Genomic DNA, 18,854 nt, shown 5'->3' on the forward strand with positions numbered 1-18,854 from the left:
TGCCCATTCAAAGTTTGCAATTTAAATCGGTTGCTATAGCGCCCCCCTTTGGCCAATTGGTGTAATATTGCTTCATTCACATCCTCCCATGACCCTCTACCACTGTGGCAAATTTCACATGGATTGACCAAGTCAGTGAGGAGAAAAACGTGGAACAGACACACCCACAGACAGATAGATTTTTCGTCATTATATAATAAGATAAACAGTAAGTTCTCAGTTTTGGCTTTGGCCATATTTCTTCAGCCCATGATTGTGTGCATTTAACATGGACCTGGTGTTTGTCGAATAGAGCTACCTACTCAGACTGACCTACCAATGAAATATCTATCAGACTGTAGTTAAAGTAGAGTAGCTCATTCTGTCAGGTAGGAAATATCTATAAGAATGTGCTACTACCACCTCTGTGAATACAAGACAGGATGCTACCCAGGGTTCCTTGGAGTTCATAGATGCTGGGTGATTTTGCACCTCCACTTAATCTACAGAGCTTCATAGATTTGGCTCCATATCTTATCAAGTTATTTTCCCTTGTTGCCGTCTTCCGACATTGTCCTTTCAATGCACAGATAATATTTTATCAAGGTGAAGAGGAAGTGAAGATTCCTCCTATTTTTTCCAGTTTTGCAATATGAGATTCTTATAAACTAAAGACGAGAAAAGAATTTGCCATCCTGTTGAGTATCTTATTTTCCCAACATTCTGAAAGAGGCAAACACAATTGCAGGTTCTTGAAATCCATCTTTCAATATTCCTCCAAGTCTGTCTAATTTTCTCACAGTACCAAAAGACATGTATGAGGGAGTCACACTGAGTACCACATTTTAAACATTTATTTGAGGCGCACGTGTCGAAAATATGAATTTAATCTCTACTGTAATATATTCTTTTCATTAACTTATGCTGAATTAAATGTAAATCGTCGTGGTAACTGTAAGTTGTAAATATTCCTTTCATTTTTCTTTTGCATCTACTCTACCAAGATCTGCAGTCCATTTATTGAATATGTTTTGTAGCAGTTCTTCATTGCTCTCAGCTTTGGTAAGAATATTATGTATATTAAACATCTCTTTTTATTCCCCCCTTTCTTTAGGATTTCTCCTGTCTCAGTTGAGGATCTACTCCCAAGATCAAAGTTTTCTGTTATCCAGGTTTTCAATTTCAGATACTTGAAACATTCTAGATCGGGGTGTCAAACATATGGCCTGGGGGCCAGAACCGGCCCGCCAAAGGGTCCAATCCAGCCCACTGGATGACTTTGCACACCTAATATGAGCCCCTTTTACACTGCCAGATTTTCCGCGAATGTTGGGCCGTTTTGCCAGCAAGCTGAGAGCGTTTAGACACACAGAGCCGGATTGGCGAGTTGGGTAGTCATATTGGCGGAACCCTTTTAGTTTAAACAGACCCAGGCGGCCTTCCACAACAGGAGGGGCTGTTGAAGACTTGTGGGAGGAGCTGTTGATGACGCTGCACGTGCGAGCCACTGGCGGTGGATAAACAGGAAACAGCTGATAGCAGGAATTAGCGAGCAGCTAGTAGCAAGAGGGAAACGCAAACCTGACAGACACTGTAAAGATGAGCAACTGGGGAGACAAAGAATTGCACGCCCTCCTTGCCCTCGCAAATGAAGAAGCCATTAACCGTCAGATGACGGGGACGGTAAGGAATGGGCCAACTTACGAGAGAATCGCCGAAGGACTGACTAGCCGCTGCTTCCCTCCCACGTCACTGTTTACGTCACACGCTGAGCTACACGTTTTGTTACTTNGAAGAGGCCATTAACCGTCAGATGACGGGGACGGTGAAGAACGGACCGACTTATGAGAGAATCACCGAAGGACTGACTAGCCGCTGCTTTCACGTCACTGTTTACGTCACACGCTGAGCTACACGTTTTGTTACTTGCTCACGCCCCCCATTGCCCCGAAAAAGGCGCATTCTGTATAAACAAAAGTAGACAGGCTGCATTTTGCCGCACTCCCCAATTTTGATTTTATACTGCCAATGCTGAAAAAAGGCTGATTGGGCTTTCCTGCAAATTTGCACAATTCCTGTCTAAAAAGGGCTATTGATGCACCTGTGAAGGCAAAGAGGGTGTTAGGTTTCAGAAGCAAGTTAAACAGTGAGTAGATACTTCAAGTATAATGCTGCCTCAGAGTTCTCCACCCTGACCAGAATACAGTTCTCTGAAATAACAATTACTTACTGTGGTCATATTAAAAGATATTGAACATTGTGCAACATATTGTCAACCACAATATGGGTGGAACCTTTTTGCTAAAGCTCTGACAAAACTTAAGCTTGTAAATGGTTTGTAAGGCACAGGATGACTTAACCTGCTTCTTGAATAGCTTCCACTTTAGTGGTAGCGGAAAGTTATGAAATAATAAGGTCTGCAGGGGGAAAACAGGGTCCTCCTCATTGAGCTTACCATCCCCTGGGAGAAGGGCATGACAGCAGCCCACGAAAGGAAGCACCTCAAGTACTCCGAGCTGGCAGTGGAGTGCCAAGAGGCTGGCTGGAAAGCCAGGGTTCACCCCGCGGAGGTTGGATGCAGAGGCTTTGTTGGCGAAACAGTAGTCCAACCACTCCACGGTGCTTGAATGGCAGGGTCAAATCTGCGGAAGGCCGTGAAGGAGCTAGGAGAGGAGGCCGAGAAAGAGAAAGACAATGGTTGGGGGGCAACAACCCAATAAAGGCAGTTGCAGGGGGTGGCAGGGAGACGTCCCTTATTTGCTGAAACATCAGTGAACGGCGGCCTCCAACTGACGACCCTGCAGCTAACCTTATGGCACTGGTGGAGGTGCGACAGGGCAAATGTCGAAGCAGGAAACAACACCTCACCTGTACAAAGAACTGCACATATTTGTTTTTAAGATATTGCAGGCTGTTCATCATTTGTTTTGTAAATGGATGAATGTTTTCAGAATGTAGCCTACTCCTTTGTTTTACTGGTGCGGCCCAACTGAGATCAAATTGGGCTGTACGTGGCCCATGAACCAAAATAAGTTTGACACCCCTGTTCTAGATCTTTTAGCTTATATTTATCTTTTAATTCCTGAAATGAAAAAAATAAAAATAAATAAAAATAATTATGATAGATAATGTCAGCTTATCTATGCCTCCCAGTTTAGCTGGGTGTTTCCAATAGTTATTGATGGGTTGTTGCTTGGGAATTTCTATTTCTTTACCTAGTGTTTTTTGCTTTTTGAAAATATAAATTAACAAATATCAAGAAAATATAAATAAAGGGATGTAAAAAGTACAGAATTTCCCTCTGAAATGTTATGAAGTGGAAGTTTAACGTTAAAAAACACAGCGAGGTAGGATAGTGCTGAAGAGAGACACAAGCTGAGCAGGAAGTGGCGGCCATTTTGAATGCGCCCACAGAGAGGCGCTGTGGCTCCACACAAAACCTCCCCTCCATGTTACCGGGACGTCGTCGGCAAACCCGGCCTACCTGAGCGTCTACCTGCTCACCACAGCTCAGCTCAGGTAGGCATCAGTATTCAGCATATAACCCGTTTCCATCACTGTGTTCAAATGGTGAATGCACCGATTAGAGAGAATGTCAATTAATGCTAAATCAGTTTGAAGACATGGCTGCTGGCTCCGGCTCCTCTCTCTGCTTCTCCTCCAGCTCAGCTAAAAGTCTGCTAATGCCAATCACTGGCCATCTCTACCCCTTCGTCTGCACTTTCTTTTTTTCCACAGAGAGTGGGCACACAATTCTCCTCTTAAGTGTTTTATTTGTTTATATGCTAATGTCGAGATGAAAGTTAGCTAACAGAGATGGAAGGCTAGGAGTGTAAACAGCGCTGTGTGTGGGCGCGTGAGCTCAACCCCGTGCTTTTTACACTGTTGGAGTTTGCTCTGCGGGTTCACTCACAAGTGCGACTAAAAAAGGCCAAAGCGAGGCACGTCTTAGATGCAAATTTAAATGGAAACTGTTGAAATATGCATTTCACTTAAGCCAATCCATCTTTTGTTATTTCAAGCCACTGACATTCAGAGAGGTAAAGTAGCTGTTATGGGGATTAAATGAGCTGGTAATGGCCCCTGTGATATAGAAAGCCACCTTCAAGCCACGCTGAAAGACATCTCCCATCTTTATAAACAATTGGAGCTAATGTAGTCGCACACACACAGCAGACTCCATCCCTCTTTCCTCTCATTGTCTGTCTGTCTTCAACAGATACTAATTGTGTGGGGAGGTAAACATGGCAGTCAAGTGGAGAGGACGGCAAGTCAAGCGTGAATATCAATCTCCCCACATCAGTGTCATCAGATGACTTTGACTGAGTTGAGGCGGGCTCATTAGAGCGATGGAGCCACAATAACATCCAGGTGTGGGGCCCTGAAGTTACGGAAGCCTGCAGAGCTCACTGGTTAACAGGTGAGTGTGTGACAGGGCCGTGGGTGTTCATACTGTGTGTGCCGGTCCTTAAAAAGTCTCTAAGGCTAACACCACCTAAATTAAGAATTTCAATATGTCACTTCGATGGTCTAGGAAAGTTCGACCAGTAATTGTGAGCACAAGCTTCCCTCTTAAAACCAGACACCAAAGAAATAAGTATCAAACTTGTGATGAAGCTGCTCCATAAACAGTGAATACCCATTCATTCATTTCCGTGACTGTTAATCCTGTTAGGGATCGCAAGGAGGCTGGAGCCTATCCCAGCTGACATTGGGTGAGAGGTGGGGTACACCCTGGACAGGTTGCTAGACTCTCTCAAAACTGACACAGACAGACAACCATTCACACTCACATTCACACCTACGGAGAATTTAGAGTCACCAGTTAACCTGCATGTCTTTGGACTGTGGGAGGAAGCCGGAGTACCTGGAGAAAACCCACGCTGACACGGGGAGAACATGCAAACTCCTCACCCAAATGAGCTTAATTCTGTAGCTTCTTTGTAGGTGATGTCATACATCTGTGCAATGTCAAGATGGAGGGCAGGCAAGTGGAGGCAAAGACTACCAACACTGGACAGATGTCTATGATTTGTGTTGTTTGCGGCTGCTCCAATCGATCAAATTGTGAAAAAACAAAGCCCACTTCAAGTCTTGGAAAAAGTGGGACATAAAGGGGAGTAGGTGGGGAAAAAAGTCACTGAGAAACAGCGACATGTGGATCAAAAACCTCCATCTTAACCTGCTGCCTGCAGGTTCATCTAACCCTTTTTATGTATATAGATTTATCACTTTCTGCCCTCCATCTGAATTTTGCACATCATAATCAGGGGTGTTGTAGTGTGGGGGACAGTGGGACTGAATACCCAGGGTCCCAACTGGAGGGGGTGTCCCGAAAGCCTGGAATGAAAAGTTTGGTTTTGTGTGCAGCTTCTTATTTCGAAGTAATTTATGCCATACATTAATTAAAATTAGCTGAATGAGTCGGCTGAAAGACTGAACTTATGAGAAGAAACAGTGGAAGCTTTCTGAGGCCCCCCCTCACAAAATGGTTTAGTCTGCCTAGGACTCGTTATTAAAAGCAATGAGAACCGAGTGAGTGACTGCTTGTGCTGCTAAAGCATCAATGTACACTGTCATGTCTTTTCCCAAGAACGGGAAACTGTGGTTCCAAAATGGAAAAGACAGAACCATAGGAAAGGGAAAGAAAGCAAACTGATGTAAAAAAAATTTAGAAGGTGTGTGAGAGACATGGCTCAAGAGAGGAAGAGCAGGGGGCCCACACAGACTGCTAATGCATAAAGCCCAGAATTCTGTGCTGCACTCCTGGTCGTAATAGTCACATGACTACAAACAAGCTATTATAATCTACCCATATACTCAGAACTTTCCTCTGGTGCTCTCAGTGTCATCTATAACATCTTCCCCAATTTATTGTCTATGGAGCAGCTCCAGACTTTATCCCCATATGACATCACAAATGAACAAATGACATCACAAAAATGAATTTTAGCACTGTAGTTTTTGGATTTGGGAGAGAGTTGTTTATTTTTACCAATATTGGACCATAGAAATAACGTGTATGAAATTTTTAATAATTAAAGTTCCCCTTTAAATTGTCTTTCAATTCAATTTAATACATATTAGACCTTAAAAGTCGTTAATTAGTCTTGTCTAATTGCTACAAACGTCCTTTCTAATTTAATTTATCCATTTTTGTATATTCTTTTTGTCAAATAAATCAAGCTCTTCTGCATAAAAATCCAAACTTCTGATGTGAAAAAGCTTTCAAACCTACCGCAGAACATAATACTGTTATTTTTTACTAAGGCTGACCTGAATGCCTTGAAGCTTTAAAGCTACAATCGTTGGCATGGTAATCAACATGTGATCGGTATTTCAATGCTTCATTTCTTCTTTTGTTTTTTTTACACTAGGAACGTGGTGGAGGAAACTGAAAAGAGGTGGCAAGTGTCAGAAGCAGATGAGGCCAGCGTCCTCAGTGCAGTCATTGACCCTTCGCTTCAAGCAGTTAAGCTGTCTGTCTGACAAGTAAAAGGAACAGGTGAGAACAATTGTGGATGGTTATCCTCAGCTGGCAGCTACGGTGAAGCACTTGCTTTGCATCTAGTGATGTACAGAAACATTATGTGCAGTGGTCTACCTATTTCTTTTGTCTCACACTCGCCATGCAGCTGCGCTAAGTCCTACCAAAGTCGGGTCGGGTCTGGGTGGCTGATTGGCATTTATGAATAGACTTAATTACACAGCTTTGTCAAAAACTTGGTGCTGATTGGTCAGTTATGGCATTCAATGGTCTGTTATTTCTGAGGAGCAGACCTTTACTATGAATAGCAGACTGTTGCTATGGATGCAGTTCTCATTACAGAGCCTTAGCGGAAGCAATACATTCATTTTTAAATCAATATTTTGTATCATATCAAGGTTGGAAATCAACTTGTTTTGTCCACCTGTCACTGTGGCTTGAGGCAGCCACTCAGTAGATTACTTTTGTATTTTTTGGCTGGTAAGTGAAGCAAATCTGAAAAAAGATGTCAGGCGCACACTCTAAGACTCGATGCAAAAATATTTTCTTTTATTGGTACTTGAATAAAAGAAAATATTTTTGCATCGAGTCTTAGAGTGTGCGCCTGACATCTTTTTTCAAATTTGTATTTTTTCGTCAATGGTCAGCACCTCTCCAACCCTGGTGTGCGCTCCTCCTCTCTCTTCAAGTGAAGCAAATCTAACAGCCACTTGCATATTTTACGAGCATTTGGCTGGTTTGTGGTGCTAAATTCCAACCCTGGTCATATTATTAATTTCTTTAATAAGTAGCCGTGCAATAGTTGGGATAATGTGCTGTAAGTGGGTCAAAAAAAGATTTGTCCGTTGTCTTAAATTCAGTTAAAAAACATCTTAGAAAAGGTTTTAAAAAGCATTAAATGTGTCAGATACCTGTGGACACCCTGCCTGAGTATATTCCAACCTGCCCCTGCACTGAGGTGTCACCAGGGTTCAGGGAGGAAATGTCACACACACCTCTGCATGTATTCACGCAGGTACGTTGAGCCGCACGAGCTCATGGCTGTAAATGTGCGCGCATGTTCCATATTCATACATCGGGTTATTATGAACTTGCGCCACCAGCAGTTCTGTCGCTCCCCATGTCAGGGAGTGACAGCGAGAATTGCCTGGTTAGCACACTGGTGTCAGACCTGGCAACTAATTCCGGATAACTTTTCTTCCACCTCCAAGATTTTGGTGATAAGAAGGAGAAAAATGTCCTTTTCTCAGATTTTCTTGGCACTTTTTGACTTTTTAAGATTAATTCACGGCGGAAGGGAAATCATGAGGCTGCTTTTATTTTGCACCTGAGCCACTGTTGGTTTTCTGACAGCAAACCTAAAGAATAGTACCTAATACCTGAAGAATAGTTTAAAGCAGTGGTTCTCAACCAGGGGTCTGGGGACCCTCTGGGGTCCTTGATGGAGTTCTTAGTGTTAGTGAATCAGAATCATTCTAAATTGTGAGGTGCGTGCCTGCTATCTGCAATCAGCAGACTGCTACGCCCCCATTTCTCTATATAAGGAAATACATTTGCCCAGAGGTGTATCATGGAGAAAGCAGTGAAGTTGTTTCTGCCTACATACTAAGGTCCTGACACACCAGTGCCGGGGCATCAGTGAGTATCTGTGCAGTTGGGAACAGCCGATAAGCCGGTCATCACTCTCTGCAAACATGTTTAAACATGTTGCTCTCCGAGGCACTCTCGCCTCAAGACACGGACTGCAGTATCCTCTAGCAAGGTTAGATATGCCATCTTAACAGCTCCTTGGATGTAGATCAGAATCTTTCATATACCCTGATAATAAGAATAAAAATAATAGTAACAACAATGATAATGATTTCATGGCACTAAAAACAATAAAAACCAAAACTGTATATTTCAATATAGACATTCTCATGTAAACCAGGACTGGGACAATATTTTAATCATGACAGTAATCAACGAGGGTCAAAGGCCGAGGATGAAATAAGTGCACGCATTAGTAAATTAATGGTTTTAAATATTGTTGTGTATTAAGGCCTTTTTTAATGAATGTAGTTTTAATATGCTTTTAGTTAAAAGGTTTGTGTCTACATTTTCTAAGACAGCCTGACCTTGTGCATACGAATGGCCAGAGGCAGGTCTAAGTTGTTTATTGAGTATGAAAACATTTCAGGAGGAAGATGTTGATAAATCACAGATTTGTTCATAAAACGTTCGTACACATGGCTTAAGCATAGATTTGTACATATGCACCGTTTGTGAATGAGGTCCATTTTTTCTTGCTGGCCCGCTGTCCACTTCTGCCCTGTTCCCCTTTCTTGTTGAATTTTACAATGGACATAAGTTTCAATGTTGGTGTGTAAACGTGATTGACACAATGTAGGGTAATACTTATTTTTAAACATGCGACGATCTCAGACGAAAATAAAGACATACAAAGGTCTTAAGAGTCATAAGAGTGACTATTGTGGTCAAAGGTTTCACTTCCTCCACTGTTATCTCCTTAACTGTAGTTGACAATAGGGGTGTAACGATCCATAGATCTGGATCGATATATTGATTCAATGATCAACGATCCAGTGTCATCGATGCAAAGTGAAAACATCAATCCATATCATCATCTTAAGGAAGCACTTCTTTTTTTGAACAGCAACGGGCAGACAGTAAGCAGCTGAGAGAAAGACGATGACGATAACATTGTTTACTCAGGAATAAAGAGTGAAAATATTTTGGATTTCGGAGAATATGCGGGTCAACAGACGGCACAAGCCATATGTAAACAATGCCGTTACGAGATAAAACACGACGTAACTTTACCAATGCTAACTTCTCACTACAGCAACATTAGCTGCTCTGTTTCAACAATGTTCGGCTGAATAACCTGCATGCAGGTTGAAATTCAATTGAGCAGTTCTGTCGGTAGATGCAGTGACAACTAAAACGTTATATGTAATTTGTTAAGCTATGAGTAGAGGAAAAAAGTCCACTAGCTGGTAGTCAAATTTATGCAATGTAAACATGCTTAACCCATGTGCTGTTTTATGTGTGTTAATTGAGTAAAGTAAACTGTACTGCACTTAATCGATTACAATTACTTTACATTATTTATGTGTTATCTTTTATGGCCAAAAGCAGAAAAAAGGGTTGGCAGCTTCCTCCTTAACCGATTGTTGTATGAGCATATAATATCGTCTCATATCAATCATATGCCCCTAAATCGCTTTGAATTGAAATCATATTGTGGCAGACTTTATAACATCGACAAATATCCCTTTGTTGTCTAAAGAATTGATATCATATCATGATGAAACTGGTGATTTACACTCCTAAATGTCAACTATAGAATTCTGGTCTTACTGCTTTGCTGCTGATATTTGATATATATCATTAATAAACTGAAACTGTTGGGTTTTGGTCAGCCAAAATGAGAGATTTTAACATGTCACCTTGGAGTTTGGGAAGCTGCAGCGGGCATATTTTCATTTTGGTGACTGATTAACAGAAAGATTGATCAATAATAAAAATAGTGGTTAGTTGCATCGTTGAAAGTTAAAACCCAGTTTTCTCCTGAACTAGTTTAAAAGTTGGGAAAATCATTTTATTCTGTCTGTCTGACGTTTATATTGAATATCAGCTTGTTTCGGGTCTTTATTGAATCTATTTATGACTGAAATCTGGCTGGTAATATTCTACCTGTCCTGTGCATAATTTTCTACACGTTGCCTCCAAATTCAGCCTGACAGATTTTGTATCTTTGGAGATCTCCACTGGAGTTTAAAATAAAGTTCTGTGGGCTTACGCAAATATTGAGTTTGTATTGATGGAGTACAAGATGTTTTCATCTTGAATTTAAAACAAAATGTAGTTCCCTACACAGAAACTCTTAAAAAATACAGCCGAGACTTATTTGCCACTGAAAGTTGGGAGGTGTGTGAGGTGACTCGTAAAGGAAACACACTCTGAACCCTGCCCCGATCCTCCTGCATTAAACATCATGCAAACCATTTCGTTTTGGAACACGCACAAAAATATTATCCTCCTCCGCTGCCTTCAAACCTCCCTCCTCCTTTTCTCCTTCTCTCCTTACCCCGTATCTCTCCCTCTCTTTCTCTCTCGGCGGGTCCCTGATAGGCCCAATCTCCAGTGGCTATGTTCAAAACACTGGGCCAGAATAGCATGGGCCCTAGGTAGATAAATATTTATGGGGTGCGTTTACTTCTTACCACAGAGGAGATGTAGAAATAGTGTGTTTCCAAGGTGAGCAAAACAAACAACTTCAAAGGAATTTAAATGCAGTTCATGTAAATTTTCTCCTACAGTCACATGTTTCTGCGGAGATTATCGTTAGATTGTTAATGAAGGATTCACGCCTGATGCCAGATGACCTGATTATTGTGTGTCTGCAGAAACAGGAGCCCACAGGCATCGCTGAATGAAGTAGATGCAGTGAACTAAAGCATATGCAAACAAATACAGTATGTGCTGTACAGTCACAGTCATGAGATCCTGCCATGAAGCCATGGCTTTTGGGCGGCAGTCAAACCAGCAGCTCCATCACCCATTGATCAGAGTAGGCTGTGATCAGAGAGAACGCCGCTAATGGACGAGATGAAAGAGCTGCTCAGCACAGATAAAGCAAAAAAAAAAAAAAAAAATCATCAACGGCCCCTTGGGGTGTCATTTATTTACTGCTAATCCGTAACAAACTATATAGGCTTTCACTCAGTCTGCAGCTTTACACCTGCCATCACATAGCCACTGTTAAATCTGCATATAATACTGTATCTCTACGGATTCTCATTCAGTTACTCCGCTCATAGACGGCTGCTCGTCACATGTGCCCCCATCAAACGCAGCCAGGCGACCGTCTAATTATCTGCTAATGTCATGATTCAGCTGGCTCCGGAAATGTGGTGATGACGGTGTGTGTGTGTGTGTGTGTCTGTGTGTGTGTGTTGGGGAGTGGTTGGTTGGTTGGTTGGGGGGGGACCGGCAGGGCTCAGAGCACGGCCCTTTGATGTGAAAGATAATTACTTGTGTAGTTAAGATAATTAGCAAAAGTCCAGAATAAAAGTAAATAGGCTAACTGTCGCTTCCACTGTAGCCTGAATGAACTCAAGCTGCAAGCCAAACAGTGTGTGATTTTCCTCTTTGCTGAGAGTTGAATTAGATTTAGGATGTGCATTCTGGCACAGGCTTAGTATATTTATATATACCATTACCATAAATTGGCGGTTGAGTTGAATTGTGGATGATGTACAGTAGGCGCCAGTTTTTGACAGGACTAAGAATGTGTGAAATCAGAATATCTGGTTCTGTTGCATCTATGTTAATCTTTTTTTTAAATTGTCCATTGTGACTCTGTCTCTCTTTTAATAAGAGCAATACTTTATTTGTATAGCTCATTCCATGCAAAACGTTGCAATACAAGGTTCCTCAGAAAAGATCAAAATTACACATATGCAGATAGATACAAAAAAGTAAGAACATTGTAAAGAGGCAAGTAAAAAAAAAAAGCAAAAACTACTTGAATTAAAAGCAAATACATGACAGTTCATACTGTGTGTGAGTGAATTAAAAGAGTAAGACTTTCTTGGTAAAGGCATGTTTGCTTCCTGCCAAAATGAAGCGGCTGTCTCTTTAAATGTTAAACCTCTGATAATTTTAGATGTATATACCAGCTTTCTCCAAGTTTGACCCACTGCTGACTGTATTCAGTATCTAATGAGAGCTTTTGGTTCCCAATATCAGCTCATTGCAGATACGTCAGTATCTGTTTTCTATGTCGGCTGACAAGTAACGTGCTTTTGCAGCACAAAAATGCTAAACAAGGTCTGCGGTAATTTCAAAACAGAGTCACGGTTAAATAGTTTGTCCACCAGAGACTGCAGAATGACTTGCCTAGAATGTTATCATGGTCACAATTCTAGATGAAAAACCCAGAAACAACATGCATTTGGTCGTGTATATACAGTATGTGCCTGTCTGTCCGCAGCTTATCTTGGTAACTGTTGGACCTATCAGCCTCATATATTGTGTGCACATTTATGACAGTATGCTCAAGGATCTCTCGTGGTTGTGGTATTCACAATTCTTGAAACACCTGTTTTATTGATTGTTTTACACCGTCATTCACTGCTGACTTCTCACTCCTCTAAACTGGCTGGTAAGGGCTGCAAGTTTTCCAGAAATCAGCTTGGATAAAATCAACAAGCTGTGTTTCTTGTTGCTCAAAACTGACATCCATAGAAAAGTTTGGTCTTATTTTGAACCGCAGCATCTGCAGACTAATTCCATACCTCATATGTTATCTAAAGTGCGGTACAATATGAGATAAATCCCTGTTTTTGTTACCTTTGCCACCATCTTGACTGTAAGGGAGACAAGCGGGACAATGCCACCGGGTGCTGCGTTGTGTTCAGGCTGCCTTGGCTGCGACCCCATTTTTGTTCCGTCATCTGCACAACATTGTACCACACCGAGAGCGTTTCAGAAGCTGAGGGATTTACCTACCCCATTTTTTTAGACCTGCAGATTTTCTTTTGGATTGGGTAATTTTTCCTTGATATTTGTGTTTCTACCATAAATAACTAAGCACGCTATGTTGTTAAATGTTGGTGACGATTCTCAGTCATCCAGGTCTTGGTATTCCTAAGTGCTATATCGTAGGCAACTGGACTTGCTTGGGTTTCTTGAAGACATTTCACCTCTCATCCAAAAAGCTTCTTCAGCTCGGCAGTAGTAGTTAAATGTAGTTTTTTTTTGTGTGTGTTTTAATCGGTTACTGTTTCCTCCTCTCCCTACCATGCTGTGTTGTTGCCTACAGACAAAGTTAATACTGTTAGTCCAGTTATGAATGACATGGATCAAAGATTTGTGGATGTGTACCACGGTGTACAGCTTCATATATGTTGTTTCTATACATTAAACACAGTGCCTGTTAGCAGGAGAACTCGATCTGCTTTGTGCAACACGCTGCAGCTCTATCAAAAATAGAGGAGGCGTGTATTTTTTTTAGCATCTGGGACGGATCTGAAATGTGCTGCAGCACATCTGCTGGAATTACAAGAATTGTGGCGGAGATCTGCGCTCTACTGAGTGCAAAACATACTATCAGCTGGTGTATCGTTACTGCGTTTTCTAAAACTCTCAAATATTAATATTAGTACTGGCCTCAAAAATCTATTCGATTCTAAATCTATTCTAATTGGTCAGGTTATATATTAGAAATACTGAGGTCACAAGTTGCTCCAACACAGCCCACCCCCTCTTACAAATGTTTGACCAGACACCAAAAAAAGAGTCTGTCACATGATCTTATTATTTATTAATGTTTCATTTTAGCTGTTCAGTTTTATTTTATGTAAATGTTAGTTCCCTACTTCAAAGTCTAAATATTACAAAGCCTCCTTTACATCTGAATCCTTAACCTGCTTCTTGTTGGCCTTAAGGTAGTAAAACACATGTATTTAGGTTAGTAGAGATGTAGACTTGTGGATCGTGTCCTGCAGTTGCATATGAGTGAGCGTGTTTTAAATATGGGGACCCCTTAGGTGATGTGAGTTTTTGTATGTGCCTTCACATGTGTATGTTCCTTAAGTGGCTTCATCCCAGCTCTCGTGGAAAAGAGACTCCCCCGCCGTTCTCATCACCATTCTGCCGCATTCCAAGGACACTGTTGTGATTGACGGGGCTTAATGTGTATCTTGCCAGAATTGGATTTGATCCTGGGGGCTCTGCCACAGGGCCCCTACGTTAGATTTACACTTTCCACCCCCCTCTTCTCCTATCTTCCCCTCCCTTTTCTCTGTCGAACAAACAGAAACAGAATTACCTCTTCTGGAGCAGCTCCTGCCTGCTGCATTGTGGAGAGATCATGTGCGGATCTGTGTCGCTGGGTGATTGTGCTGCTTGTGTTTTACCAGGGATGTAGGAGAGGATTTGTGTATGTGAAAGACAGACGGGAAAAAAAGAGCAGGTGCGAGCGTGAGAGCTTGTTTTGATGCGTGCGTATATATTTTATGTACAGGTGTGTGTTGTGGCATATGTGTCCACGTTCGCCTGCCTGTTTATGCCTGAGGATGATTGTAGATGCACCTGCTGCCACAGAGCTGTAATTTCCCTCGCAGAATTTAGCTGAATAATCGCACTTCCCCTGCTGGCACCTCACGCTTCAAAGCACTGATGAGATGAAACAAAACAATGATTTGTGGCGGGCTTGTCAGAAACGCCACACCCCGCTCTGTTTGGGGTGAGGTGGTGTGGCAACTCCTGGTTGCATAACAGGCTAAACTTTTCCCACCCCGCATACATCAAGGCCTAATCACGTCCGCAAATGGCAGCATGGTGCCTGAAATAAAACTGGCCTTGAGTCTGAGCTATTTGAACAGTCTCCACAGTGACATTAGCTGTCAGTGTCTACATAAAGAGGGTGCATTTTATACCGAGCTACCATCAATCCCAAAGACAGCCAGAATAAAGATACCTTGAGCTTGTCGTCACTGCGATACAATTCAGATCTTTTGAAAACTGTAGCATCAGTTCACCGTGCTTCATGCTGTGAAGCTGTGGGCCCCATTCTCCCCGGCTTTTAGATAGCTGAATCTTGTCTCCCACAGATCTGTGGCAGTAACATCCTTATCGCTGGCGAAAAAAGCCTGCCATCCAGGTTTATCCATTTGGCTGAAGACTGACATTACTGCAATAGCGTCCCTTCTTATCTCTGTCTGTTTCTGAAGCTGAGGAAGCGAATGCAGACCAAGACAGATTCCTTTTTCAGCCGAGAAGGAAACAATGAGTTTCTATCTTGGCTCCATGTGGAGGCACTGCTGAAGTGGCGTCCTTTATCCAGTCATACATGTGTGGATGTGCACAAACAAACACAGTGAGAGTGCTGGGTTTAATCTGTGTTTGTGTCCTCTAGGCTCCTTGTTATCAGCTTTTATATTACAAATGCTTCATAAATAATTGACATTGCTTGACCATATATTAGTCTCCCCAGGAGTCTTATACAGTATTGCAATTGGAATTTTATGCAAATTCAGCCATCATCTGGAATATTTGGAAGATAGATGAGATATTTGCATTTTTTTTAACCAAATAGTTCAGATTTTCTACAAAAAAACTGGAAGAATTCTCACCAGTTTTACCAGTCACTTCAGCAGTGTTCTGCACATACCTAAAACTGAGACCCAAACCCAACCCTCATTTAATGCATTACTGACCTCAGCTTGGTTTGCAGGGCTAAATTGGCCATGCTCCATCTCTTTCCCTTTTCCCACTGGGTATTGCACATCTACTTGCAACACATGACATGCATGGATGCAGACAATTGGCATAGTCAGAGAGAGAGAAATTTCTTAATAAATGACATATGAAAATAACCAATCCCAGACTCTAGCCTGAGGCTTTACGCTGACAAAAAGGCTTGAACCTGACCTGATTCTCAAAAGTGTTGTTGTTGTTGTTGTTGTTATGACCTGTTAGATTCGGGCCGGGCAGTAGAACTCTTAGTCTCCACCACCTTTTCACATTAAAACAATTTAATTCAGACTCAGTTTTATGAGCTGAAATCCAATGAAAATGAAGCTTAATTTGCTACATGCAAATCTTTCTCCAACTACAGCGGAAAGAGCTTGTCTTTTCAGGCAGCCCCCAGGGGTCCATGTACCGTCTGTCCAAAGCTGTGTTAAACTTGTTTGATAGCAAGATAAACAAATATATGATACAATATTCTGCCTTTTCTTTTTTTGTGCGAATTGATCTACATGCTTTTCTCATTTTCGAGTTGTTTTTCACTTTTATTGTTATATATTATCTGCCCCCAAGCGTGTGGATGCCATCAGAGACTTCAAGGTTCATCCAGATGCACTTCGTAAACTCTGAAATCTATACTTGAGTAGCCACAAAGATTTAGAATTATTTAAGTGTACACTCATGAAAAATGTTGTATTGGAAGAACAAGACAGGGATGACAGATGTGTATATTTCAACAAAGGAAATTAAAAAATTGAAATGGAAATTTTCTTGTTTTAAAATCAAACTATATTGCGGGGTGCCTCAAGGCTCTATACTTGGGCCTCTTTTATTTCTAATCATGACTTTGCACGGATATCTGATACTGCAGTACCCATCCTCTTTGCTGATGATTCTTATATTGTCCTTTCACAAGCAAACTTTGGTGCCTTGATCGGGGAAGCCAATTATACCCTATCATGTACTGAAAAATAGCTCAGAATAAACAAACTTTCTCCAAATTTAAAAAAAAACCAATTGAATAATTTTCAGAAATAAAAATAAAAGTTAATTAAAGTTAAAATCAGTCATGTTACTTGTAAATTCTTAGGTGTATTACAAGATGATCAAATGTCCTGGAAAAACCACATTTGCATTTGCATTAAAAAAATCATTTGTCCGATTGGCAACAGCAGCAAATGGTTGGGAATCATCGGCTCCTTTGTTCAAGAAATTAAATTTGCTGTCCACTTTAACATTGATAAAACAGATATTTTAATGCATACTTGTACGTTTCAAAAGCACAGCTTACCGTATTTCACAAATTTCTGTTAATGAATTTTGATGTCCATTCATACAACAAGACAAGCAGAGGATATTTAGCTTCCATATTACCGCACAACACTTGGACAGTATGCTTTAAAATACAAAGAGGACCATTACTCTGGAACAACAGTCCTCACTTCTTTAAAACCTGTCCATCATTACTCTCATTTAAATCTAGTATGAAATAACACCTATGCCATAGTTAATGTATTAGTTTGGTTTCTGTTTATGATTATTATGCTTTATTGTTTTGTCTGTTATATTCTTATGTTTAGGAGAGAAATATTATTTGTAATAGAATAGATTTGAGTTTTTACCATAAGCCGCTTTGGGTGTCATGTTTACTTTGAAATACTTGTTTTTGATCACATTTTGTATGCTAATAAAATTCAAATTCAATTTCAAAACAACCTACGTAGCTATTGGAGTACAGATTTAGAAGTTTACAAGGTGCAAAAAATGCACTAAGAAGTCCCATATAGATATAACTATTAAAGCGAAAAACAAAACAAATTGTTTTCTGGCTTTGGCTTAACTCATATTCCAATTGCCATTTTAGAAACAGAAATGGAAAAAGATTTTTTTTTATTTTTTTTGCTTTCACGCAAACATTTCAAACAAGTTGAACACAGCATTGAACAGAGGGTACATGGACCCCAAGACTAAGTATGGCTCCAACAAAGCTTCCCAGTTTTTAAAGTTAGCATAAGTAAACAATTTCTACTCCAATAAAACAAACTAGAGCTGAAAAAATGAGTCATTAGTTGATTGACAAACTTAATAGTCAACAATTTTGGTAATTGCTTTGTTTTAAGTTGAAATCCCCCAAATTCACCAGTATTAGCCTCACACATTTAATTACTGGCTTCTATGACAGTAAATTAAATATACTTGAATTACTATGGGCCTTTTTCAGTATTTTCTACAAATTTAAAGTCCAAGGTATCAAATAATCATTCATAATAATTGGCAGAAAAAAACTGATAATTAGCTACAGGCCTCAAATGTTTCATTTGGTACATGGAGCTTGTTGGCAGTGCTGTACAGCATGGTAAGAAAACCCAGGGGTACCTTAGAGACTCAATTCAGGGAGAAAAAGTTACAGAAGCAATCTTGGCAAGCCAACAGAGCAGATTAATAGTTACCAAGTGGTTTGCCCCCAAACTGGGGATTCTTAGGGTCCAAGTAGTCCCTTAAACATTACCACACTTTGTCATGGAAGAACACAAAAATTGTGAAAAATTCAGCCCATTTTTAAAGAAAAGCCTCTGTGAATTCAGTAATTCAGGGATTCAAGAAATCACAAAAATACTCTGGTGTAACTGATGTTTTGTGTTAATAGAGAGTTACACAGTCAGGCCCTTATTTTGGGAAGGGGATAAGTCCATTTAACTTCCCTGTGTGATTGGTGCTTGGGGTGCAGCTGCGGGGGAATGCAGTGCTCAGGTTTAGAGATTGTAAAAAATAAAGAATGGTCTGTCTAACAGGTTAGAAGAGGAAAAAGTGATGTACTTTCACTCCTACTCTCCTTTTTTTTACTCCTGGGTCTGGCGCCGTTCTCCTGTCAAATAAACTCACTAAGTTATCTTGCGAGATGGCGACAATAAAGTCACTGCTGTTCCTTTCCCCACAGATCGCTGGATTAAGTAAAAGTGATAATTTCACTCTCTCCAGCCCTCTTCGGCTCTTTTATTGTGTCTCCTCCTCCAGCCAATCCCATTGCAGGATATAGTCCCTGTTTTTCCTGTAGGGGCCTGTTAATGCCACCAGATATTTCCCTGTTGCACCTGACTACTTAAGTGTTTGTGTTCTACAGTGTTTT

The sequence above is a fragment of the Epinephelus moara genome, chromosome 23 (genome assembly GCF_006386435.1).
Source record: "Epinephelus moara isolate mb chromosome 23, YSFRI_EMoa_1.0, whole genome shotgun sequence".
NCBI classification, from domain to species: domain Eukaryota; kingdom Metazoa; phylum Chordata; class Actinopteri; order Perciformes; family Serranidae; genus Epinephelus; species Epinephelus moara.